The sequence below is a fragment of the Sciurus vulgaris genome (assembly GCF_902686455.1).
Source record: "Sciurus vulgaris genome assembly, chromosome: 10".
Classification (NCBI taxonomy): Eukaryota; Metazoa; Chordata; class Mammalia; order Rodentia; family Sciuridae; genus Sciurus; species Sciurus vulgaris.
Window position 1 is genome coordinate 8,227,491 of NC_136470.1, and position 25,456 is coordinate 8,252,946.

The following is a 25,456-nucleotide window of genomic DNA, read 5'->3' on the forward strand; positions in this document are numbered from 1 at the left end:
ATGTGTGAGGCCCTGGGTTCCATCCTCCGCACCACATAATAAAATAAAGGTATTGTCCATCTACAACTAAAAATATGTATATATAAAAAGTGGGGGGAAAACATGTAAATAAAAGAGCAGTCATCTCTCTCCCTCTCCCCGCTCGTCCCCTGTTCTCTTCCCTCTCCTTTCTCCTCCTTCTTCAGCCCATATCCATCTCTCTCCCCACCACACACACACTCCAAGCAACCATTATGCTCCACTCAGGATTTCAGCTCCAACATGTGAGAGGTGATCCTGGTTTGAAATGTTTTAAATCAAGAGCAGTTTGGGATCAGCGAGGTTTAATCCAGGTAGACACACTGACAAACCAGCGGAACACATCATAGCTCCTGGTGGGCCCCAGGCATCCCTGCGGGGGCTTCCCAGCTCCGCTCTGCCCGGGTCCTGCAGCCCACCAGGCTCTGCAAGGACATGGCTCTGCTTAGAGCAGCAGCTGCCAAAACCTCAAGCTCGCTCCAGCTCCAGGCTGCTCATGTTCTCCCTCCCCACTTCCCCCTTGAGAGCTGAGGCACTTTTTGCTCCAAGAGAAAGAAACTTCCCCTCCAGTAGCCCTGAACTGAGACGGCCCTTTGCCTCCCGAGTGCAGCTCTGCCTCTCAGAACTCATATCAGATGCCCCAGAGGCCAGCCCGAGGGGTCACTTTTATCTCTTCCTACCTCACCTCACCTCATAGGCCCTCTTGCCTGTGGAGCTGCCAGGGCAGTTAGAGCCCCTGTCTCTGGATAAAGCTCCCTCTCTCCTGCCAACCACAAAAGGTTCATGACCCCTCCATCACTCTGGAGTGTGTCCTAGTTCCCAGAGGGCACCAAGGACACAAATATCCCCTCAGACTCCCAAAGGGTCTTGAAGCCTCACAACCAAACTAGGCTCTCAATAACTAGTTTATGAATCGGGCTGCAAGTAACAGATGATCCCTCCTCAACTGGCCTAAGCGGAAACAAGTATCTGTTATCCTGCAGAAATCCTGAGGTAGAGCACCTCCAGGGTGGGCTGAGTCAGAGGCTTACTAACTCTCTTCAAGGACAGAAGTTTCTGCATCTTCCTACCAACATCTTCACTGTACTTCCCAAAAGCACAAGAAGGTTGCCACCTTGCCACCATCACACGCAGACGCTGCACCACCCAGAAGGAAGTGCTTCATCTTCTTCATTCCTCTTTTTAGGAACAAAGAAGCTTTACCCAGTAGCCCCCTGGACGTCTCCTCAAATCCCATTGTCCCTGACTGCATCACATGACCTAACTCAACAAATCATCAGAGATGAGGCCACCATGATTTTATGTTTTTCCAGGCATCTCCTAGGACACATACACCCATTTCAATCTGCAGGGAAATGGGTAGTTTTCTGAGAAAAAATGGGATTCTATGAAGAAGAAGGAAGAAGTTGTAGAGTCTGTGAGGTGGTGGGCAGATGGGGCCACTACACATAGCTTTAGGATCACTCCTGGAATCTATCATGTACTGGCTTTGCTGTTATATTTTTCACTCTTTTCCTTTTTTACATAAAAAATGTATAAATACATTCTTGTTTAAATAATATATTCAATGCAGACATGCCTGGAGTGAAAATATGAAGGATTCTCTTCAACACACTCCCCAATCTCACTTCCCTCCCAGAAAGCAGCTCTGCCTCCCTTTGATGAGGCCTCTTTCAGTCTCCTTCGTACATCTGCATACAGACACACACACACACGCAGGGGCTTTGCTTTGCTTTCTACATACATGGTGCCTTGTCCTGCTGCTGGCCTTTCCCACTTAACACTCAGTACCTGTTAATCCACTCCACTAACTGGAAAGGCTATCATTTCACAGTGTGGATATTCCTCTTTCTTGCATTTTAACTAGTTTCCAGTCATGAGCTTTAGCTAGATTGTAACCATCCTGAGGCCATATTTTTCTTCTATTGCTCTGCACTTTCATACATTATCTTCCTAGAAAGTGGAAGTCAATTCAGAGTAACTGGCGGAAAGATTCCCTCCTCCTCGCCATGTAAAAGTTGTTCTAACATTTCTGACTGCCTCGGGTGGAGCCCTTCTCCCAGTCACAGAACGGGACACAGCATCATCAGCTTACTGGTTTTTCACTCTTCTGCCTCTCAACAGAGGAACAAGTCAATCGCCTTGCACTGTTTCTTTGGCAATGTTTTCTGAGTTCAAATGGCACACCATCCCTGAGCAAACCATCAACTGCAGCACCTGGCTACTGGCAAAGTTACACATTATCTCCTTATTCAGCTCACACAGGAGCATCGGGGCAGAGTCATTAACAGCTGGCACTTCCTGCAGAACCATTTCAAGGGTCACTAATGGTGTTCACAGAGCACTGAGTTGGAACAGTTATCCATATGCCTAGACACACACTCCTAATAACCTTTCCCAGGTTTCTTGAGGCAGTCAACTACATAAAATAGATCACAACTGAACCTATTCTAGACCCTTTGGAGGGGAGAAATTACTTCAATATGAGGCTATCACCTCAAAACAGACCAACCAGATTTAGGACTGGGATGAGCTTCTCAGGGCAACCATTCTCTAGGCAGATGTTGGTATCCAGACTTGCTGATAGCGTCAGTGATTATGATCTCAGGTCTCAGTGTGGCTCCTTGTACTTCTGAATCTGCCAAACTTCCTGTAGTAGCAAAAAAAATTACCATTGTGCAGAAGCAAAGAAAATAGACACATGGCTCACAGATGTGCCCCCGAATCAAGGAGGACTCTGGAATACTAGGCCATAAAAGGAAACCTGGAACAATGAAAGAAAATCAAGTAATAGGAATGAGACTGAAATTGGCCTGTGTCTCTCAGCTGATGATACACAAGGGGAAGTTTTTTGATCAATCATTTTAATGAACATTGATCATGAAAACTCTGGTCCCTACTACTAAGAAGTCTACAACTGAATTTGGGAACAACAGTACTCACATATAAAAAGTTGCACAAAGACACAAATCAGGATGGGATCAAGACTGAATAAATGCCCATTGTGGGGGTTCAGAGGGACAAACCACTAAGATGGCAACACCATGCTTCCAAACAGGGCTGATAATCTGCTGGAAACACCCTAAAAAGATTATGACCATTCCTGCTCACTTGTACAACCATATGCAACTTTCTCTGGGAGTCTAGCCTGGATCTCTTTGCTAACGTTCAAGCCTTTATTTGTATCTACTGGGGCCAGAAGCTACGTCCCCCTGTGTTTCTCCCATTTTCCTTACCTCAAAATAGCCACAACCACTGAAAAGCTTCCTTTCCTTCTCCCCTCATCTATACCCCTACTACCTCACTCCAATGTGTTGCTTTCAAAGGAGAACAAAGAATCAGGAGACAATCTCTCGTTAGAAAGGGCTAAGAAGTTTCTTTAGTAGGTCAGGGCCTTTCTTCAAGGATTTGGCTCAAGGTGACTGTAGAGGCTCCAGCACTCTCTGCCCTGTTCCTGGTGTCCCAACACCCCAGTGGGTGTTTCTACAAATAAATATTTTCCCAACATTGAATTACATAGCTGCAGACCTTGAGATTCAAAAAGGGAAAGATGAAACCTTCACAGCAACTTGGAGTTTTCTTTCAGGGGGAATGTTCTTTATGAAATGTTTTAACTGGTAATTAAAGGTGGGCAAAACCTTTCTGGTATAATGGATTTTCCTCCTCCCCAAGGCTGTCCCTCAAAAAGAAACAGGCACAGGCAGGGCTACAGGGCTGCAGGGCCTGTCCTCCTGACTAGAGGCAACTGCTCCTGCTAGTTTATGGTTTGGCTCACTTTAATTTCTCATGTATCACCTTTCTAGGAGCTACAAGGCCCAACGATCTGGATACAGGCCAAGAAGTCAAGGACTGTTGAAGCCACAGTCTCCACTCTTCTACTGACACCACCGACCACCCAGCCCAGTCAAACCATATGGCCTCTTGTTTTCCTGATGTATGAGGTGGGTAGAATGCTTTTACCCCAAAAGAGGACTCCAAGGGATTAATTAGTTAAAATCTGTAAACATGTATCATTATAATTATTATTCCAGTTTCTATTCAAAACTGAACTGACCAGAGGAAAGAAATACTGACAAGGCCTCTAAGGATAGCTCCTCTGCTTTTTCAGTATTTCCAGTCTGGCTGGTGGATGCATGCACCCAGAAACTTGCAGGTTCTCTGGCTCACAGCCGTGTCCGCCAATTTGAAAATGAGGCAGCTGAGAATCCTTTTGAAACCTGGATGTAACTGGACTCCCGGTGTTTGCAGCTTTTGCTCTACTAAAGCCTGGACACCCCCCTCCCCGCCCACACACACCCCAAGTCTGCAGGGGATACAGCATGTATACAGTAGGGCCTTAAACCTTTACATTCTTGGGTTGCATAGATGGCCAGTAAACAGAATTTTGGTTTCTAAGGTGTCAATCCAAAAACAATGTCCCTCAGATGTTGTTAGGGGGAGAATTCTGAATGTTCAGGCCAGCACTCCTCAATAGTAACTCTCCCTCCACCACATTTATCTTCATGGGAGTCTGTGGGCAGGTGCTCACCAAAGCTCCCCTTCTCTGCTGCTGAAACCATTGTCCCATCTCCATTCTTGCTTCCCTGCAGCCAGCACCACTTCCAAACATCAACCCCTCTCCTAACTCAGTCCAGAGTAAGAGTAGACGCTGGTGTCACTCTTCAACCCCAAGGCGCCTTCAGGCTTGCCCGCTACTTCCGGTCCGAGCTCCTCCAAAAATGGCTGACACCGGAAGTTCCGCGCTCAGTGAGGCGGAAGTGCCACACACAGGTGGGCGTTCCGCCATACAGATGGAAGTTTCCCCACACGCGCGGAAGTCCTACTGCACCTGTGAGGCTGGGGCCTCCTCCCGGAGAATCAGGTCACAACCAGTGAGCACTACAGCCATGCCTAGGGCCAGGTGGAGGCAGCTAATAATTTGACACTGTTTAAAAGGGTGGTTTTAAAATATTTGTTCCGTATTTACTTAGAGGAAAGGCTCAGTGCTCTAAATAAATAAAGGAGGGGCCCATCAGGAGGAAAGGCCCAGAGAAGGAGCTTCAGCCACTCCCTTACTTCCAGAGAATTCATTTCTGGGCCTAAATTTGCAGCCTTCTCTCAGTAAAATGAAAGTCCCACGGTGAATGGCCCCTGCCTGCTCCACAAGGCAGTGTCCTGGAGCAAGTCCCCACTCTAGATTTCACTGGCAGAGAGTACAGAGCGTGCCATGTGTGTATACATACTTACGTGTGTGTGTGGTAATTATATATGACTTTTAAGAAAAATATTTTTTATTTTTGTTGTTTGTCATTTTTAGATATATGTGACAGTAGGGTGTAGTTTGACATATTATACATACATGGGGTGCAACCCATTACAGTTTTGATCCCATTCTTGTGGGTATACATGATGCAAAGTTACACTAGTCGTGTATTCATATATGAGCTTAGGAAAGTGATGTCCCATTCATTCTACTGCCTTTCCTATTCCATCCCTCCTCCCTTCCCTTCCCTTCAGTCCTGTTTGTCTAATCCACTGAACTTCCATACTTCCCCTCCCTACCCTCCCTTATTATGAGTTAGCATCCACATATCAAAGAGAACATTCAGCCTTTGGTTTTGGGGGATTGGCTTATTTCACTTAGCATGACCTTCTCCAGTTCCGTCCATTTATTGGCAAATGCCATAACTTCATTCTTCCTTATAGCTGAGTAACATTCCTGTAATATTGTGTATCTATCATTCATCTGTTGAAGGCTGCCTAGGTTGGTTCCAAAGCCTGGCAATTGTGAATTGAGCTGCTATAAACATTGATGTGGTTATGTCACTGTGGTATGCTGATTTTAAGTCTTTTCAGAATATAAGCCAAGGAGTGGGATAACTGGGTCAAATGGTGGTTCCATTCCAAGTTTTCTGAGGAATTTCCATACTACTTTCCAGAGTGGTTGCACCAGTTTGCAGTCCCACCAGCAGTGTATGAGTGAACCTTTTCCCCACATCCTTGCCAACATTTATTGTTACTTGTATTCTTGATAACTGCTATTCTGACTGGAGTGAGATGGAATCCCAGTGTAGTTTTAATTTACATTTCTCTAATTGCTAGAGATGTTGAACGTTTTTTTCATATATTCTGAGCATTCATATCTCTTCTTCTGTAAGAACAGTGGTATCGTAATGAATCAGCACTGTGTAGGGCAGAAATAGAGAGAAAAGGAAAGGTGTGTGTCTCTCTTGTGAGAGTTCACAGCACCACTGCTAGCCAGCACGCTCTGTTTATGAAGCAGGGCCAGACAACCATTTTCTATTTACATAACCAACCCCAAGCGCCTTTCCTTTGGTTCCTTTTCCATACCGTAATTAAACACTTGGGTAGTTGTCTCTGTGTTTTTTCACATGATGATGGCCACAATCCCTGGACGCAGTGGGTCCCTGCTACACATTGTACTGGGTTTTATGGGGGTCCCCTGAGGCTGCTATTGCTTGTTTCTAAAAATATTCACTGGCGTAGGTGAACTGTTGTTATTGCCCATGTCTCTTGAGCTTTAGGGCACTACTCTTTTGTGAAACCCCTTGTTTCCGGGTATGTCTGACTGATATTTGTTACCATTTCTTCTTGCTCTTGATGCTCACAGAGGGCACCTTGTTCCATATGAAATGATTGCATATTTTACTTTAAAAAAAATGAAACCACATCAAAGGGTATGAGGATATAAGTGAAAGTCCTTCTCTCTAGCTTTGACACTTGACTCCCCTTCCCAGAGGTGACCGTTGTGAACAGCTTTTTATACACTCTTCAGGATTCTCAGCTCCATGAAAATGCATGTGCTGCTTTTTTCACACAAATAAGATCGGGCTGCAGCTATTGTACCTCAGCTTTCTTCCTTTACTTCATATTGTGACTCTGAACTCCTTCCACGTTAGCAGCTAAAGTATCTGATTTTTTAAAAAAAATTTTTGAGACAGGGTCTTGCTAAGTTGCTCAGGTTAACCTTGAACTCTTGATCTCCCTGCCTCTGCCTCCCAAGTTGCTGGGAAACAGGCATGTGCCACCATACATGGTGGCACCTAATCTTTAATGTACATTCAAAGTTACTGAGTTAAAGAATATTCACAGTTTACATCTTGATAGAGATCACCAGATGGCTTTCCCAAAAAAAAGCATCGATCGTATGATAGCACACCCATGGCCATTCTTAAGAGCAGCAAAGTGGCCAGCTCACATTTACTTGTAAATGGAAACCTGTGGCATCTTAGACTTCCCTTCCATCAAAGCCAGCTGATTTGGCTGGATCAAACCAGAAACAAGTTAATTATGGAACGTTTGCTGTGCCTGGTTTCTAAAGCTACATATATAAGACTTGGCAATTTGGAGTGGTTTTGCATTTTCTTTTCACTTTGCTCATCCGGGTTCCTCTTGTCCCAGGGCCATTTTGGCTTGCTCTTTTGTGTGTGCACTGAGCAGGGGGAGCCACTGTGAGGGGTGATGGTGCAGAGTCCCTGCAGAGCCCCTGAGACTTGGCAGGGCTGGTGAACTCTGGGCGAGCTGCTGACTGCAGGCTCAGAGGCTGGGGCTCCCAGAAGTTTGCTGTTCTTAGGATTTCTTTTGACCTTGATTCTGAGGTTCCCTCCCCTAGCAGCTCAGGTGGGCTGTCAGCTGTGCTTTGAAAGCTATCTGGGATAAAGAGACACTAAAAACAACACCCCCAACAAAAAAAAAAAAACCCTAATCTCTTATGGGTTGATATTTTTTTTAAATACCGGAACTTTTGAATTACTTTTTTAAAAAGAACTATAAAGACATAAAAAATATGCTTTTTTCCCCCCATGGTAGAGATTGAATTTAGTGCCTTGCCAAAGCTAAGCAGGTGCTCTACCACTGAACTACATTCCCAGCCTCCCAATTTCTTTTTATTAGACTTAACAGACATAACATTACTTTTTTCAAATTACTATAAAAGCTTTGAAATGCTTACTGTCAGTGCCTGTCCTCCTTGGAGATCGATAGAGTCAGGATGCTCTGCTCTGAGCACATTCTGGAAGCTTCATGGGCTTCCACTTGGCCCTGTAGCTTGTATCACTTTTCTGGGACAGTGATTCTCACCCAACAGCGAAAATTTAGGTTTTTAGCTATGGAAGTCCTGGGTCAATATCCAGCATCAACATTGAACTGGGGTTTAAGCATAATTGGGGTTATGCTTTTCCACCCAACTTGTCCTGTCTGGACAAACAACAGATCTGCTATCTTCAGATTAGAAGCCATCATATTCTTCCCTTTAAGTAAGACTTTTTATTGTATTTAGATCCAACACTAGCCCTCCTGTCCGTGCTGCTGTCGTTTCCCTAAAACCCACTGCAGTCTAGTCATGAGATTGACATGAGTGAAATGTGACATCTGGGGATGTAGATAGAAGGGAAGCAACAGTTTTCTCTCAACAGTCGACATTTCAATTTACTTTTCAAATAATTTTACACTTTGCAAAATATATCAAATATTAATAAAGAGAAACAATGAACCTCAGCTCCTCAAATTATGACATTGTTAAGTCTTTTGTTTTTAAAAGAGGTAGACTATTTCAATTTTAAATACTTGTAGAAAATTGGTTTTCAGACTGCCTTTCAGAACCTGAAGAAGCAGATCACAGCGGCATCAAGTGGAAGTTAGTGGTATCACAGTCGGAGTCAAGTAGCTAAAGAACGGTGATTAAGGCTCGTGTTTTCCTGGTTTTAGCATTTTTTAAATTGGGATGTGGCTCATAATAGATTTTGTACTGTGATTAATTAAAACTTCTTTATCAGTGATCTTTCACCTAACAATGACATCATAGTTCCATCAAAATATAATTTTTCATACAATCTTTTATAAGATGTCATTCATTCCTTCACTCTTTCAGTAATATTTATTGAACTTCTACTTCGTTTCTGGAACTTACTGATTTCTTGTATGTATGATATTAACTGTGAGTGTTTTAGTTTCATTTTGTTCAAAAATCTTGATTGTAGTGCATAACATAGGCCTTTCTCCTGTCTGAAACATTGAGGCACTGATATTAATAAGACACTACTCCGTTATTTTAAAAATCCATTATTGCCTAAACCTAGTAGTTCTGAACAATGACTACATGTTAAAATCACCTGTAAAGTTTTCTAAATTATCACTTCCCAGAACACACTTCTCAGAGATCTGAATTTTTGGTCTAGGAGTGGGGCCCATGCATTAAGAATTGTTAGAAGTTTTCCAAGGGATCTAATATGAGCCTGGATTGAAAACTTTTCCTTCCTTTAGGTCAGATGCATTCAAGATTACATAGATGTTTTAATATAAGTAGTTTCTATTAAATATTCAGTGGGAAATATTCAGTGCTTTGTTCCACAGATAGTAAGTAGTCTTATCACCATCATATTTGTGAATGCAAATAAAGTACCTATGAAAGCAGCAGTGGAGAAATGAAGCCATGCTATTTAAGGGGAAATGAGTCCCTAAACACATTCATGTCAAATAACATATGACTCGTGTCTGCTTCTTACACATTCACTCACACAATATCATTTGAAGTGAACACCACAACAAGATCAGGAATGCTGGAGAAGTGTAAGACAGTAGCTATAAAATTTACAAGATGTCACAGTAATATATCTCTAACATACCATAACCCTCTCCAGTAATGCCTATTCACAAGCGGGGGAGATCTCAGATATCATTTCCTTGCAATGCTCTTTTCTTGGCTGAGGGTGAACTCTGCTAATCCCAGGACTGACCCCTAAGCATGCTGCAGGATGGCATAATTGTTCCTGACCTTCCAGCTAGTGCAGAAGTAAAATGCGACACCACCTCAGACCACAATGGGGGTAAGAATAGTATTTCATGAGAGCCAACTTGGAGAAGAAAGGATCTCACTCATTTCTGGGCCCTTTTTCTTGCTAATATTGTAATCTTGGACAAGTTACTGGGCTCACTGAATCTCTTATTCCCCAATATGCAAAACTGGGATAATAACACCACAGTCGAGGGTGTTAGAGTTAACACAGTAAACACGTAACACATAATGAGCAACCAATGTGGTGGTGTTACTTTTACTCATGGTGATTTCTTCTCATTGTTCTTAGTTTATCGTGTCGTTTTTCAGGATATAGAAAGCAGAAAATTAGTATTAACCCCCTCCAGCCTGCCTCACCCAGTATTTATAAACTGGCAAGCAGGGTCTAGGCCTGGGATCCAAGTTTAAACCCTAGTTTAGCCCCTTTTCAGTTCCTTGGATTAGGCCAGTAAATAACCTTTTAAATTTCTAGGACTTTGTATATATTCAGTGTTCTCTCGTGGCCACACAACAAAGTCCAAATGTACACTCACCTCCGTGACCTCCTTCCATCAGAACAGCCCCTATCCAGGGTCTGCAGTTTCCCTTTAAGTAGAGAAAACTGTGGATTCTTTCATTTAGGCCCAGGCTGCTGAAAAGAGAAATGAACAGGACCCCTGAAGTCACCACCAAGCCAAGTAGTGACCCTGTGAGAGTGGACTGGGGCTGCGTCCATGTCAATGCAGCAGATATGGGGGGGACAGGAAGAAGGGGCCTTCACGTAGGAAATTGTGATTTTCTTGGGCTCCTTCCCTAAAGCCCACATTTCCAGTTCAGTTTCATAGTCCCAGTCCCAAATATCCCACTGACTTCCCAGAGGACCTCTTCTCACTCTCAGAATCCACCCAATATCCCCAGGCCCTTGAATGTGACCCTCCCTGGGTCGGATGACCTGGGCCATCTTGGTGTCTCTTGGATTTTAACCTTTTTCTAGACCCCACACTAGGGTAGCCCAATCATTCCAAGAGATGTGCCATTGGCAGAGACCCCCATGATAACATATTCTGACCCTGCAGATATGTCACTGAAAACAAGTAATTTTCTTCACATTTCATTTTGCTGCTATGAGCTAGGAAGATACAACTAAAGTAAATATGGGCTTAGATGAAATCATTCGACCCTCAGATAAGTTCGGCCCTTCTTCAAAGCAAAGAAGATCACTGGGGATGACGTTGAAGGTTCAGGATGTGGCAGGTCACCAGCCAAGTGGAGAGCGATCACTCACTGAGAGGATGTGCTATGGGCTTGCCCCCTATTTGAGAGCTGGGTCATCTTGGGCCACCCAGACTCCATGAGTTTGTTTCTCATCATGAATTTTGATCTAATAATACCCTCTGCATAGAGTTCTGTGCGGATTAAATGAAACGATGTAAATGGAATCGCTGGCACAGATGGCAATTATTATTAACACGTAATGAGGCATCTGTTTGAAACTTGAGAGTAAACATCAAGAAGGATCGACAATTTACTATGGAAAGTTAGTTGACTTTTTAAAAAGAAAAGAAAATATGAACACAGAGTAGGTGCTAAAAGAACGGAATGTCTTTCCCTGCTGATTGTTGGTCAGGCCATGGCGGCATGTGTCTGCAGGCATCTCCGAGGCTGCAAAGTCCAAAGCAGTCTGGTGCCCAGCCTGACCTCGGACTAGCTCCAGTATGAGGTGGGTCTGGGAAAACCTGATCCTGCCCTTCATGCAGCCCCTGATTTCTGCTAGATCTGGTGTGGGGCTCCTGGATTTGGGGCTGTGTGCTAACTCGCCTTAAACAGGCTAAAAAGAGGGAACTTTGCAGCTAAGCCAAGGCAAACACCACTGTGAAAACCTATCCTAAGTTGCCCGGAGGTGCTTCCAAAAGCAAAGCAAACATTATAAATGAACAACATGCTCTAATTCCCCTCTTCAGGGAACCAGAATGAGAAGACAAGTCAACTCTTTTTGCAGCTGGGGCAGCCTGCTGGCTTAGCACTGCCCGTGGGGTCACACTGGAGACCCTCAGATTCTCCCTGACAGCCCCTGATTGTGTGAGAACATCCCTCCACATCCAGAGACAAGGAACAGCAGTGCTGGAAACAACTGATCACCTGGGAAGCACTCAGTCACTGTTGGCTTTGCCTGTCGGACTCTGTGAGCTGTGTGGCTAGTATTGTCTCCTGCTCCACTAGCAAGCCTAGAATGAACACCATAGTCTGTGTCCAGATCACCCTTACCATGCATCCAAATCACCCGTTGGGCTAGCCTGACATCAGAGCAGATTGCCAGCTCTACCTCCTGAAATTCTGATTCAGGAGATCAAGTCGGAATACAGGTGTCCACAGTGCCCCGGCAGACTCTGGGGCAGGTGGGCCTCAGGCACACCTTCAACTCTGAACTCTACCCAATGACTCTGCCCTAATCCTGCTCATTTGTTATTAATATCCTAAACTGACTCAGTTCCTCCTGGCAATTCCCTGTAGGAACCCAACCCATAGAGCAAAGAGGCTACTTTACATTTGTGCAGATTTTAAGTGAACACTTATTGACTGGTCTCAGTTTCTGAAATGTGCACAGGGTAGAAACATGGAAATATCATGGTTTTGGCCTTCAAAAAGCCCAATGTAGTTGGGGAAATGGTTTTTTGGTGAAATACCACAAACCAGAGAGGCAAGGCGGGGATTCACAGTACTACAAAGGACCTCAGAGCAGCCTGGCTGGGAGAAGAACCCACCGGTGTGGAGATGTGCTGGGTCCAGTGCCCAGAGAGGGAGGAGGACAGCATCAGAGGGCACAGTGGCCGGAAGGGCAGGGGATGGAGAACCATGGATGGTAACCTGTTGGCGGTAGGAAGATGTTTGTCAAGGAGGGTGTTGAAAAGTCAAGTGCAGTCATTTGAACTTGAACTTGGACCTGGCTAATGGACTTCTTACTATGATGGTAAGAGAAGGGTGTCTCCTGTCTCCCGGGACAGAAAGGATTCTGCTGGGAAGGGTGTGGTACAAGGTAAGCAAGCTGCAAGGCTGGAGCTTCCCTGAGGATTTCCATGTCAGTGAGAGGGGGTCACTGGGCGAATGATGCTCCCCCAATTTCATGTCTTTCCCAAAACCTCAGGATGTGACCTCTTTAGGAAATAGTGTTGTAGATACTGGTAGTAAAGTTAAAATGAGGTCACCCCGGAGTACAGCAGGCACTAATCCCACTGGGATTGTTCAGGCAGCCCTGGGAAACTAGCACAGGGGGCTCAAGGGAGAAAAGAGGGCTCAGGGCAGGTTTCAGGGTGGCTGGGCTGTGGCTAGCAGTCCCTAGGGCTGGGGTGGAAACCCAGGGACCCTGGTAGTTGTCCATATCTGCTTCTGAGAGCATCTACTGAGCGACAGGGAGCCACGTCCGGGAGGAGGAAGCCAGTCTACATAGTGGCCTTACCCCATGCGCGTTCCTGTGGCTCTCCTTTCCTTCCCCATGAATTTCCTAAACAGACATCATGGGAGACACATGATTAGCGGAGGTCTCCAAGCCTCTTTGGGAAATGAAAGAATTTCTCTGGTGATTGAGTGTGTGCCAGGTGATTGTTAGAAGTGGGCGTTGTGCCCAGCATGGTGGCACATGCCTGTAATCCCAGCAGCTCGGGAGGCTGAGGTAGGAGAACCAAAGAGTTCAAAGCCAGCCTCAGTAACAGCAAGGTGCTAAGCAACTTAGTGAGAGCCTGTCTCTAAATAAAATACAAAGTAGGGCTGAGGATGTGGCTCAGTGATCGAGTGCCCCTGAGTTCAATCCCTGGTACCCACAGGGAAAAAAAAAAAAAGAGTAGGCCTTATTTTCCCACTTTGGTATTGGGTTGTTTCAAAGAGAAAATAAAATGCCCATTTTCTTCACTAGATGATAGCCCTCGACTTTCTCAGTAAGTTCAAAACTAGAGAAAGCTAAAGACCGACCCAGGGCTGCCTTCGCATCAGGCAGTAAAGGCTGTTTCCTGGGAGCCGCGAGGGTCACTGGCTCCCAAGCCCATGGGTGCTGTCTGTCCACTCCTCGAGGCTCTCTGCCTCCCTCGGGGACGCTTCCTAAGACAACGGCACAAAGCCTGAGACTGGACAAGTTAAGGGGGGTAAGGTGCTCCCACCAAGTGGGTAGATGACCAAAGGTCTAGGGTGAGCCGCCAAGAAGAACAGGGCAGGACTGCCGGCCCCTTGGGCAGGGACCATGTTCTGGCCAGCAGGGAGCCCAGGAGGGCCTCACAGCGGCCACCTTGGCACAGGCCCGATGTTGCAGAAGCAAACACAGCAGCGGCCCCGATCCAGAACCGAGACTCGCTCGACGGTGTCTTTGTGTAGCTGAAGGAACGGCCGACAGCCAGCGCTGGGTCCTTCCTGGGTGGAGGGCACAAAAGCCTGGCCATCGTCTCAGCCGTTTTCATGTCCCATCACCCCCGATGGCGCTCAGCTTGGAGGCAAACACTCAGCACAGGCCTGCCGAATTCGAGGGCCCACCTTGCCCCTGAGACGGTCACCTCTTGTCTTACCCTGTCACTTTGCTGCTGCGCCAGTCCTTGGTCCGTTAACTGTTGTTTAGTGGCTACCTCCAGATAAGAAAGGTACGACAGAATGCCAGCCGGCTTCTCCAAGACCAGAGAAGAGGCTTCCTGTCCTTATCTAACTTCCTTCTCTCTGCACTCACGGTTCTCATGGCTTCCCTGTCCACGTCACTCTGCACAGTCCCCACCAGCCTCGGGGTCACCACTGAGACCCCTCGGTCCCATCAGTTTCCCTCCTACTACCCTGGAAGCTACAAAGGGGAGGGAACCTCGTTGGCCATGAGGCACCCCCCAGTGCTGCCGGGCATCTGGGAGGGGGAGCCTCAGGCATCTCCAGGGCCCTGAGGGGCGTGACTGCACAGGGAACAATGACCTAAACTGCGATGAGGTAAGGGGCACCTTGTGGGCCTCCTTCCGGCTTTCCCAGGCCTGGGTCCGTCCTTCAGGGTGATTTGTGTGACACCTTTGAAGTTGGGTATTTCCACACTCGCACAGGGCCCGCTTGAGTTTGCTGAAAGATAAGAGTTATGGGAGATACGAAAGATCGATTTGAAAGGGAGGGAAAGAAAGGAAAACAGACTCCAAGCTACTTCCTGTTAGAAAGCAAAGAAAATCTGGGCTCACTGCTGACTCTTTCCTTCCCCCCTGGGCTTTCCCCTTGCTGGCCGGATGGAGTCCAGAATGATCCGTGAGCACTTTCTGGCAGGGACCCATGTTGGGTGCTCTAGGCTGGGGAGGGGAGGAAGGGGCGCTCCGTGCAGAAACGTGTGACCCTCTCGTGCCCTCGGCCCCCTCCTGGTCCCCACTGGAGGCCTTTGCCTGTGGGGCAGGGCTGCTGAGCCATCTTGGATGGAGTCCACTCCTTCAGAACCCGAGTCTGCCACACGTGTGTTCACTTCCAGGGCAGCCGTCACAAAGGGTCCCAGTCAGGTGACTTATAACAACTGAACTTTACTCTCAAAGTTCTGGAGTCTGGAAGCCCCTGAGCAAGGAGTCAGCAGGGCCATGGTCCCTCTGCGGGCCCTCGGGGAGATCCTTCCCTGCCTCCAGCTCCAGGTGGTCAGCCCACTCCTCCATGTCCCTTGGCTCATGGCAGGATAACTGCCACCTCTGTCAACCATCTCATCTCTTTTGCCCTGTCTCTTCTCTTCTTCTAAGGTCACCAGTCAGATTGCATTAAGGCCCACCCTAATCCAGGATGACCTCATCTCAACTAATGACATCTGCAACAACCCACAAAGCTACATTCTTTATTTAATATTTTTTAGTTGTAGATGATCTTTATTTATTTTTATGTGGTGCTAAGGATCGAACCCAGTGCCTCACACATGCTAGGCAAGCACTCTACCACTGAGCCACAGCCCCAGCCCCTACAAAGCTACTTTCTGAGACTGGGTAGACAAGAACTTTGCTGGGGGTGCTATTCAACCCAGAGCACATGGTGATAAAACACTTTGCTCCTCAATCCACGGGCTGAGGGGAGCTCCCCCTGAACACCGAGCTGTCGAGACTGAGGCCACTTCTTCAAGTCTTCATTGCAAACATCAGCGTCGGCTTCCATTAAATGTGCAGAGTGGCACATGCTTCTAAGATTCGGGTAATGCTTGCATTTTCAGTATGACTTCCTTAGGCTACAAAATTTAAGTAGTAAAAAATTCTAAGCTTACTCTTCCATGACTAGATGTGGCTTGTCTTGAACCTTCATTCCACTCCATAATGGAGTTATCAGACCTGGTGATTTGGACAGGGGGCGTAGCTCAGTTGTGGGGAGCTTGCCCAGCAGGCACAAGGTCCTCACAATTGAACAACACCCAGTCAATGCAGGGTAAAATTGATCCAGTCAGAAGTTCCAGTGCCCCTTCTGTATGTGGGATTTGATTCTCAGCCCTGGAGTCTCATGTAACAGCTGGCATTCAAGGGAAGTGGAGGCAGCTCCAGGCTCCTGTGTGGTCCTCGGTCAGACAGCTGTCTGCAGGAAGGCTCTGTCCCCTGGAGCCTCAAGCATAGCCATCGTAGTAGTCTGTGAAGGCTGCTGTAACAAAGCGCACTACACACCTGGTGATTTTAACAACAGCAATTTGTTTCCTTGCAGTTCTGGAGGCTGGAAGTCTAAGATGGAGGGATCAATCCTGAGGCCACTCTCCTTGGCGTCTTCTCCCTGTCCTCACATGGTTGTCCCTCTATGTGTATCTGCATTTTAATTCCTCTTCTCATAAGGACACCAGTCATATTGAATTAGGACCCACCCATGTGATCTCATTGTACCTTAATTGCCCCTATAAAGGTCCTATCTCCAAATGCAGTCACATCTGATGAATTTGGAGATACAGCCTTTATGGGCAATTAAGGTAAGGACTGGGGCTCAGGACTTTGATATGGGAATCTGGAGGAACATGATTCAGCCTGTAACAATCGTCCTTCCGTGCCTGGGTAGCGAGGTCTCAGATTGACCCAGACCATTCATCTGTTCAGGGATCTGCATCTTCTACAGTCCTCTTCCTTGTGACACCCTCTTCCACAGGTAGCAGAAGGAACTTCAATTCGTCATTAATTTTCTCTATATACCCTCTTGTTGAAAAACAAAACCTTTGAAATGGGTTCCAGTAGGTGAATGCTGAGTCAGCTCTCCCAATGCTGCTCCCTCCTCCCCACCGCTCAAAATGGCAGCAAGTTTGTGGTCTCCATGGGGAAGGGACAGTCCTCCTCTCTGTGCACTCTCCTTCAGGCCACTGTGCTGGTGCTCCTGAGTGTCCTGACAGGCCTCCACCCAGGACCTGTAGTCTGGGTATACCTTCATCCACTTGGCGTCCCAACTGAAGACTCTGGACTGAGGGACGAAGAGCTTGAGTTTGGAGGAAATCATACGCAGTCCCCCGAGATCTGATGGGCTCCCCACCCCATTCCTGGTCAAGGTGGGCCACTGGTTTCCAGCCAGACTCAGGCACATGCTGTACCTACTTTGGGTACATATGAGAACCCTTTTTCTCCTCCATACCACAGCAGGGATGAGGGCAGTCAGAATCCTAACTTATTCGTCCCACCTTCCTTCAGTCATGGTGTACTTACCCGACCCCCATATTGAGATGGGTCTGTCTCCTAACCGGATCCCAACAGGGAACAGAAGCAAAGCTCCCCCTCCCAGGTGTTAGATTTGGGAAAGATCAAGCAAACATATGGCCCCTGGATTCCCCTTCTTGGCCCCCTTCTCAAGCACCAGGATTGGGGAATTGAGCTTCCCTGTTAGCAGGAGCTTACATACAATGTCCTGAACTTTCTAGATGATGAAAGGACAGGTCCAGTCCCTAGTCCTGAACCTTTACATGGTCGTAGGAACTAAAGGAACTCTGAAAATTCTCCCTTTCCCAAGCCTGGCCTACAAGAGCAGTGTCCCGCTGAGAGCATAATAACCCACCAGAAGCCAAAACCCAGACACTCTTGCCATTTCTCCTCCGCGCCCTGCCTCCCAGGGCAGCCAGGAGAGTGGCCCTCTCTGCTCACAGACTCCCACTCAACTGGGACCTCTGCAGTGCACCCCGCACCCCAATCTGTGGAGCTAATCCTGAGACCAGGAGGACAGGTCGCTTCTCAGAGCCCCCTCTCCTCAGTGGCTCACTGGGAGGCTGCCCTGTTTCTTCCTTGAGCTCCAGAGAGCCTCCATCACCCTTCCTGTGGCAGGAAACAGCCAGCAAACAAGTGTTCCCGGAACATTCTGTCCTGCTCCTGGTCCTCAACTCCTAACCTAAAGGAATCTGACGGGGTCCTCGAACCTATGTCCCTGCTCTCCCCATGAAGCCCTGGGGCTCAGTGCTCCCAGTCAGAAAGGGGACCATTTGATCTCCTCATACAGAGAACTTTACTCTCCCTCAGTGCAGGTGCCATGAGTCCAAACCCAAGTGTCACCAGGGCCAAGTTCACTCTGAAGGCTCTTGGGGAGGGTCCCTCTGCCTCTTCCAGCCTCCAGGGGCTCCACTGCTCATTGGTGCTCCCTGGTGTAAGCTGCATTGTCCACTCTTGGCCTCCATCTTCGTTTGACTGACTCCCCCTGTGTCCCCTCTTTCTTTAAGGATGGCAGCCCATCTAGCATAATCTCATTGTATTTTAATCACATCTACGAAGAATCCATTTCCAAAAAGGTCACATTCTGAAGTTCTGAGTGGATGTGAGTTTGGAGGGCACCAGATCCAACCACCGCAGGGACTCGTGGCTTCATGCTGCAGTTCTTCCTCCCATGGTGAAGCCCAAGCCCAGAGCGGGGTCTCAGGAAGCGAGCAGGGTCCATTCACCCCTGCCCAGCTCCCGACAGGCAGTGCATTTGTTCCAAACCTGTCCGGGTTTCACAATGGCCTTACACATGACCTGCAGGAGTCTCCAGCCTCCTGCAAACACTGGCCTGCTGCCCGTGTGCCAGGCCCTTTCTGAAACAAACCTGTCCCTTCTCCTGATCTTTTATGACCATTTGCTTATTTGTTTATACCCCTTTTTGTTCCAAAAAGGCTTCAGGCAGATGGTTTTTATTACCAGGCGACATGAACACAGCAAGATCCTGCAGCAAACACAGTCTTCCCAGCGAACATAAATTTCCATGAAGCCAACATGAAAGGCCCAAAGGAACTTGGCAATTAAAATGATGGCGTTGACTTTGACTTTGGGCTCCTTTCTCATTCTCGTTGGCTTGCTGAACCACGTTACAGCACCTGCTCTGCTGTTTTTCCAAGCTTTGTGTGTTGCTGCTTCTTCATGGAGGCGGTCTCCAGCTGAGGCGGGAGTCCTGATTATCAAGAGCTGAGCCAGTGACTCTGTGCCTATTTTTAGGGCACGAACCTCAGCAAGGAGCTTCCCTGATCAGGGTTCACTGGGGTATCTAGGGATCTTTGTTCATGGGCCAGATCGTGGCCTGAAGTCATATGTGACTCTAGTTAGTTTGCTGGACGCAGGATTAGGGAGGCCACTGACCAAAGTTTCATACTGAAAAAGGTGAAGGATGAGCAGCCTCCGAGTTTAATCTGAGGCCTTTCTCAGGCTCAACCTTATTCTCCTTTTTACCTGAATTGCTGAGAACTCAGAAATTTGGCTTTGCTGCTGCCAAACGTCCTTTCAAGAGAAGACGTATGAGTGTACGGGTGTGCGTCTGTGTGTAGCTGTGCGTGTCTGTGCCCACGGCCACGTGCAGGATCGGGTTCACAGTGTGGCATGTGTGGAGGGGGCAGAAAGCGGAGCGGGGAAGGGCACAAGCTCGGCTCCATGTGCGCCACACTGATCCTTCAGTGCCCTCCGTCCGCCACCCAGTGGTTCCAAGCCTCTGACTCCCTCATCCCGCAGTGCCCGATGTGGCGACTGTCAGATTCTGAAGGTGTTTGGGGCCCCTTCGAAGTCATCCTGGCCCCACAGCGGGGAGTGGGGGTGAAGAACAAGACCACCCAGAACACCACGCGCAGGACAGTTCCTGCAACGACTCCCCTTCCTGCTCGGTGCCTGGACACGGCCCTGCCTCACAGCCCTTTGCTCAGGACTCCTGCCTCTTCTGACAGCTCCTGGGAGGGTCGAGACGCCAAGCCGGCAACAGGCGGAGGGAGGAACTCAGATCCTTGAGATCAGCTGCGAGTGCTGGACAGATGTCTGGCGGGATAGCAGCCTCTCCTGCCCAGAGCTGCAAGGACACAGGAAATTACAAGGTGTGACCCTTGGCGCCAGCAGACCTGTGCGTCCAGGAGGCAGCGTCAGGCGGCGTCCAGGACACGTCTGACCTTCGCCCAGGGCGGCTGGTCAGTCTTCAGCCCACAGGGCTCCAGTCTGCTCACTAGGCCCCACCCCAGGCCACACAGCCAGCTCTTCCTGTGAGGGCCCCCAGCCAGGGGAGCCTCGCGCAGCACAGCCCCGAGGACCGAGGGCCCACTGCCCGGGGTTGGTGCTCCACGGCCCGGACCCTGCCAGTCGCCCTTTCCTGGGCTGCGCTGGGGCCTGGATTTGCTCTCCGGCTCTCAGAATCAGGTAGAATAGAGGGGAGAGTGTTGTTTCAACTAGTATCCGAGAACATTTATTCCAGTGAAACTCCCGACCTCACGAACTAACAGACGGCTACAAGCCCACCTTCGATGGGGCGGTCAGCTCAGATTGGCTCCTGCCAACCCAGGGCCTTCTAGGATTTCAGCAAGATACTGCTCTGGTGAGGGTCTGCATCATCCCCCAACGGCCCCAGGGTCAACGGCTTAGTCCCCAGCTTGGAACTATTGGGAGGTGGGGAAACAGCAAGAGGTGAGGCCTCCTGGGGGTCTGCAGGTCACAGATGTGCCCTCCAAGGCAACTGCGGGACCCTGCTTCTTCACTTCCCCTCTCACGTCCCAGCCATGAGAGGAAGCTTGCTCCACCACATACTTCCCTCCACGAAGTGCTGCCTCACCACAGGCCCCAGGGCAGCAGGGCCAACTGACTGTAGACTGAAACCTCTAAAGCTGTGAGTGAAGGTAAACCTTCCTTCTTTTTTTTAAGTTGATTCTCAGACATTTTGTTGTAGTACTGGAAAGCTACTAATGAAAATACACATAATGTAAATTACCATTTTAACCATTTGAGGGGGACAGTTCTGTGGCATTACATACATTTACATTGTTGTGCCACTATCACCACCATCTGTCTCCAGAACATTTCATCTTCCCAAATCATAACTCTGTACCCATGAAGCAGCAGCTTCCCATTTCTGTACTCCTCCAGCCTCTGCTAACTCACCATTCTACTTTCTACTTGAATTCAACTATTCTTCTAAGTACTTCATCTAAGTGGAAGAATATAATATTTGTCCTTCAGGGACTGGCCCATTTCACCTAGCATAATGTTATCAAGGTTTATCCATGTTGTAACAAGGGTCAGAATTTCCTTCCTTTTCAGGGTTAAACAATATTCCACCACCGTTTGTTGGTCCAATCTCCCTCAGCGGACACTTGGGATGACTCCACCTCCTATCTATTGTGAACGATGCTTCTGTGCACACGAGTGTGCAAAGATCTGTCTGAGTTCCCATTTGTAATTCTTTTGATCTCTTTATATCTTAAGACATGATTTTTTGGATATCACTATCCATCATATGGTCCCTGGGCACCTTAACTGGGAAGTTATTGGCATCTATCTCTTCAAAAAGTCGTCTTCCAAACAGACAAACCAGAACACGGAAGAGCGATGAGCCAACCCAGGACCGTGTAGAAATGCCTGTTGCTGAGACGGTTGTTGGCTACATCATGGGCAGCAGGGAAATGAAAATGAGTCTTCATCCTGGTGCTTCCTGTTTTGTGCACCTGGCCAGCGTCAGCCAGTGCGTTTCTGCAGTGCCAGAGCCTGAGAAGGCACAGCCTGAGTTCAGTCACACCTCGCTTTCGAAGAGGAAAGCATAAACAGGAGCTGACTTAATTCATTTTCTTCTGTTCTTCTAACTACATTTGTCACCGATTAGCTTCCTAGCCTCTATTTGTAATTTTCCTAAGTAAAATTCTCTCCAACTCTAAGTAGACTATGAAGCCCTGTTAATAATGCTGGTTATTTATAAAGGATGACTTTGAGAAATAGAAAAATGTCATACTTCATAATGGATGGGAAGGAGGACTCCCCACAGCGGGCTGTATGGTCTCTGGACAGTGGCATGTTTTGTCTTTATTGTCACTCTGGGCACTAATGTCCGGTGGGACGGTTCATGAGGCACCAGGGCAGCTTCAGAGCAGGGTATGGGGTCAGGAGGTGCCTTGCCTTTGCCTCATGTTTGGAAATGAACTTGACTGTAGCAGCCATTGAGTCTCTTCTTCACTAACCCACCTGGATTTGGGCAGCACTGGCAACAGATGAGCTCTTTCTCTTCCTAAGGGAAATAGTCTCACTCCGTGTCTTAGAGCGAGCGATAAGTAACTGGTGGGACACAGGACTACTAGCTGTTATGGGTTGAATTCTGCCCCTCCCAAAATCTGTGCCAAAGCCCTAACCCCTGGTATCTGTGAATGTGACCTTATTTGGAAATGGGAGGGGGTTAACTTTTATTCATTGTACACAAATGGAGTATAACTATCATTTCTCTGGTTGTACACAAAGTAGAGTCATACCATTTGCGTCTTCATACATGTACACAGGGTAATGATATTTGTCTCATTCTATTATCTTTTCTTCCCCCATTCCCTCCCCACCCCTCATTTCTGTCTACACAACATCCTTCTTCCATTCTTCCCTTATCTCCCCCTCCCCTGTTATGTATCATCAACCACTTATTAGAGTAATCATTTGGTCTTTGGTTTTTTGGGATTGGCTTATTTCACTTAGCATGATATTCTCCAACTCCATCCATTTACTTGCAAATGTTATAATTTTATTCTTCTTTATGGCTGAATAATATTCCATTGTGTATATATACCACAGTTTCTTTATCCATTCATCTATTGAAGGGCATCTAGGTTGGCTCCACAATCTAGCTATTGTGAATTGAGCCGCTATGAACATTGATGTGGCTGTGTCACTGTCGTATGCTGATCCTTTGGGTATAGGCCGAGGAGTGGGATAGCTGGGTCAAATGGTGGTTCCATTCCAAGCTTTCTGAGGAATCTCCACACTGCTTTCCAGAGTGGCTGCACTAATTTGCAGCCCCACCAGCAATGTATGAGTGTACCTTTTTCCCCACATCCTCACCAACACCTATTGTTGCTCATATTCTTGATAATCGCCATTCTAATTGGGGTGAGATGGAATCTTAGGGTAGTTTTGATTTGCATTTCTCTCATTACTAGAAATGTTGAACACTTTTTCATATATCTGTTGATAGCTTATAGATCTTCTGTGAAGTGTCTGCCCGTTTATTGACTGGGTTATTGGTATTCTTGGTGTAAAGTTGAGTTCTTTATAGATTCTGGAGGTTAGTGCTCTATCTGAAGCGTGTGTGGTAAAAATTTTCTCCCACTCTGTAGGCTCTCTCTGCAGTGTTGATAGTTTCCTTTGCTGAGAGAAAGCTTTTTAGTTTGAATCTATCCCAGTTATTGATTCCTGCTTTTATTCCTTGTGCTTTGGGAGTCCTGTTGAGGAAGCCTGGTCCTAAGACGACATGATGAAGATTTGGACCTACTTTTTCTTCTATTAGGTGCAGGGTCTCTGGTCTGATTCCAAGGTCCTTGATCCACTTTGAGTTGACTTTTGTGTGGAGACAGGGTCTTTGTGGGTATAATAAGTTAGGGTGAGGATGGTAACGTGGGCCCTGTTCCAGGGTCTCAGGGGGCAGCCCCATTGACACCTTGGCTGTCAACTTCCAGCCTCCAGAACTGCGAGAGGAAAATTCTAGGGTCTTTAGCTCCCAGTTTGTGGAGCCTTGTTATGGGAGCCCCAGGAAACTGCTGGCAAGGTTCAGGGCTGTTCACTTGGCGAAAAGTCATGATCTCTGAATTTGCAGTTTGTTCTTTATGTCAGAAAGGATCTTAACCCAGAATCTGGGGCTTTCAGATGGGGACTCTAAGGGACATTCCTACACATACAGAGTCCGACTCTGGCCCTCTTCCTATTCACTTGTCTTTGGAGTAATTGTGTGGGATTTTCCTTTCATTCAAAGTGACTTTCAATCCAGATGGTCTGGATGCCCTCACACTCCTCCACTCTGGTGAGTCAGTAAATCCTGTGTCCTGGTCAGTGTCCTGCCACGGATATAAACCTGCTCCCGTCCCTGGGCCCTTCACGTGGTGAGGAGGCGCTCACCGGGACGGGTCGTCTCTTCGTCTTACACTTGGTGGGTCTGATCCTGGCTTCTTGCTCTGCTTCCCCAGATGAAGCCCTCAGGAGGCCCCAAGTCCACACCAGCACTTTAGCAGCCAGGTCCCCACACCCACTAGGGAGGTGGCAAAAGCTGTCCTCCAGCAATGCCTGTGCGGGACCAGGCCCTGAGCCGCCTCTCTGCACCCAGAGACTCATCCTTCCAATCCCTGAACCAAAGACAAAGGAGCCCTTTGCCAGCTGACAACACCCTTTGCCAGTTGTATACAGAGAAGAATCTCGTTTCCCTCACACTGCGGCTCCAGTGACGGGGCGGTCTGGGAGAGAGGGCAGGAGACTCTGAGACAAACCTTCCTGCCCCCGACTTCCCTGGCACTGGCCAGCTGATCCCATGCCCGGAGAGGGCGGGGGAGGATCTGCCCTTCTCTCCAAGCACCCCGGTGCTCACACAGGCTGGAGTTCAATACCTTTTGGATGAATGAAAAACAAGTCAATCAATGCCCTTATATTTAGGCCAAGTCATGTGATATCCCTGTAACTTTGCCCTGGGCCCCGGGAGAAGCTGTTTTATCCATCAGGAGCCTCGGACCTGAGTCCTTACATACTTCAGGCCAGAATAGGAATGATTTTCCAAAGAAAATCAAGACTAATCAAGGTTTAATGAAATGTCTGCAAAACATTGCAATAGGTCCACCTCTCCCTCATTGTTAAATGAAATACTTCAAAACATATCATAAATAATAAAATAATTTAGAGTTTACATTTCTCTCTCGGCAGGATTTCCCAAGAATACACAATCAGTGCCAGGAAACCAAAGGCAGTTTTAATTAAATGTATTACCTGTAGCCAAATCATCCCAAATGCGAAATTACAAAAAGTCATCTCCAGAAACTTCTAGCATAAAAGTGACAATAATATGGGTGCATTTTACAACATATGCTAGGGCTCCTGGCAGGAGCCAATGTTCTGAAAACTTCGTTGTTTAACAGAAGCACGTGTTCTACCTCCAGCTCAGCTCCTTCCTGTGCCTGCTTCAGCCCCACTGTGATTCTTCAGGGGGCGGAGGGCATTGCCCAGCGAGCTGGGTGGCCTATGTAAGTGTCCTGGCTCGCAGGCTGAGATAGTATATATGGAAGGCTCTCTGAACCCACGAGGGCTGGCCCCAGGAGCAGTCCTGAACCAAAGGTGTTTTCATTTATGATTATTGCTTCCAAAGAAGTGGGGGGGACTGCGGACTGGGACCTGTTCTCCATAAAAAGCGCTTAGCAGACACTTGTGAGCTGCTCCAACGTCCCGGTGCTTCCCCTTCCCGTCCCTCCCCATCCCCCTGCCGGGACACAGGCAGAGGCCGCTGGCCCACCCCAGGGCCGTTCCCCCGGCCGGAGTT

At 47.7% G+C, this 25,456-nt stretch overlaps 1 protein-coding gene across 2 annotated transcripts in view; it reads left to right on the forward strand.

The window, feature by feature from the left end:
- Positions 1-25,456, forward strand: part of CLDN14 (claudin 14) — a 97,260-nt gene that overhangs the window by 52,871 nt on the left and 18,933 nt on the right. For both annotated transcript variants that reach the window (XM_079155201.1, XM_079155202.1), the window contains one exon: positions 3,822-3,959. The gene's annotated coding sequence lies outside the window, so the exon portion shown is untranslated. The remainder of the gene's footprint in view (positions 1-3,821; positions 3,960-25,456) is intronic.